This window comes from Chrysochloris asiatica, unplaced genomic scaffold (genome assembly GCF_000296735.1).
Source record: "Chrysochloris asiatica unplaced genomic scaffold, ChrAsi1.0 scaffold00120, whole genome shotgun sequence".
NCBI classification, from domain to species: Eukaryota; Metazoa; Chordata; class Mammalia; order Afrosoricida; family Chrysochloridae; genus Chrysochloris; species Chrysochloris asiatica.
The window spans coordinates 7,798,077-7,800,061 of record NW_006408638.1 but is presented as its reverse complement, the minus strand read 5'-3'; positions in this window follow the sequence as shown (position 1 = coordinate 7,800,061).

Sequence of the window (1,985 nt, the reverse complement as noted above, 5' to 3'; positions counted from 1 at the left end):
GGGTCCCCGACAATGTATCATTAATAAATTATTGTTACATGTATTTCAGGTAACTATCTATTGTATCTGACTGAAAAGAATTTATAAACTTTATTTAGGAAGGTGGTAAGCAGGGAGTGCTGTAGAGAACGAAATCTGAAGTTTTTTTGCTGTGAATGACTCCAGTTTAGCAGAGCTTAATTCCATCTTGTGCCTAGGTTTAAGTATTCAGGTGCCAATTTTTTCTTGAGTACCTCATGCATCTCTGAGAGTTGAACTACCAGTGTTAGAAATAGCATATTTAAAAGTAGGTTTGGAAGCCACTTCCCCCAGCTAAGCCTTGTAGGAACGTTCCTAGACACATCCCTTAATGGGTGCCTAGTTATGATGTTGTACCCCTAGAGCCTCAGATTGTAAGCTTTCCTGTCTGCAATAGTCCTATCCCTGCTCTCCATAACCTGGTGTACATATGTGATATATGGCTACTATCTTCAGTCATGGTTGTAGGTGGTTCGACTACTGATTGCACTCAGACATAGCTATAGGGATATTGCTGTTATTTGCCATCCTGGAGGCTCTGATCTCTGGTGACCATATGTGTTGTAGAGCAAAACTACATTGCATAGGGCTTTCAAGGCTGTTAGTTTTTTTGAAGAAGGTCTTTCATCCAAGGTGCATCTAGGTGGCTACAAACTGGTTGGTAGTGAATGCCCATCAACAGATGAGTGGAAAAACAAAACCTAGTATATTTGAGGGGCTTCAAAAAGTTCATAGAAAAATGTTATTACATTTTAATTCCATTTTTTCCACAAAGTTTTTAAGCCCCTTTCTACATACAATGCAATATTACTCAGTCATAAGAGAAATAAAGTCCTGATGCATGACAGAACCTTGAAAATCTTATGTTGAGTGAGAAAAAATCAGTTGCAAAAAGTCAAATACTATAATTTTACTTCTATGATATAAGAAAATATATGTTGTTGTTATTAAGTGCCATGGAGTAGATATTGACTCCTAGTTTCCCTGTAAATGGTTTCCAAGGTTTTAATTTTTTTTTGCAGGAACAGAAAGACTCATCTTTCTATTACTGAGCAACTGGTGAGCTCAAACCACCAACCCTGAAGAAAATACATAGAAACCAAATATTATTAGTGGTCACCAGGGGTTCTTGTGCTCATGAGGAAGCTATTAATGGAACAAGAGATAGTCTTGAACAGAACAAAGGATACTGAATGGTTTAAAATCATGAATGATGTGCATAAGGGTTGTATTCTTTCATCAGAATTATTCAATATATATTTTTACCAAATAATCCAAGAAACTGGATTACATGAAGAAGATTGTGGCATCAGGATTGTAGGAAGATTTATTAACAACCTGCAATATGCAAAAGATACAACCTTTCTAACCAGAGTAAAGAAGATTTAAAATACTTATTGATGAAGATCAAAGACTCAAGGACACTTCACAACAACATATGTGAAAGTTGGACAATAAATAAGGATGACCAGAGAAGAATTGATGCATTTAAATTATAGTATTAGAAATGAATATTGAAAATACTATGAGCTGACAGACAAACAAATAAGACTTGGAAGAAGTACAGCCAGGATGTTTCTTAGAAAAGAGAATAGCAAAACTACATCTTTCATACTTTGACGTGATGTCAGCAGAGACCAATCGCTGGAGAAAGACATAATGCTTGGTAAAATGGAAGGTCAGCAAAAAAAAAGAGGAAGACTCCTCCAACTAGATGGATTGACATGGTGTCAGCAAAAATAAGCTCAAACGTAGCAGTTGTAAGGGTGGTACAGGGCCAAGCAATGTTTCTTTGTGATGTACATAGGGTTGTTATAGGTTGGAACCAACTCAATAGCACCTAGCAATAAACAACAACAAAAATCAGGGAGAAGGAACTGGAAAAAGGGAGACTGTTTGCACAGGGGCCCTTGAGTTTATGTTAATAGTCATGGAACAATTTGGGGAAAAAATAGTAAGAATGGTTG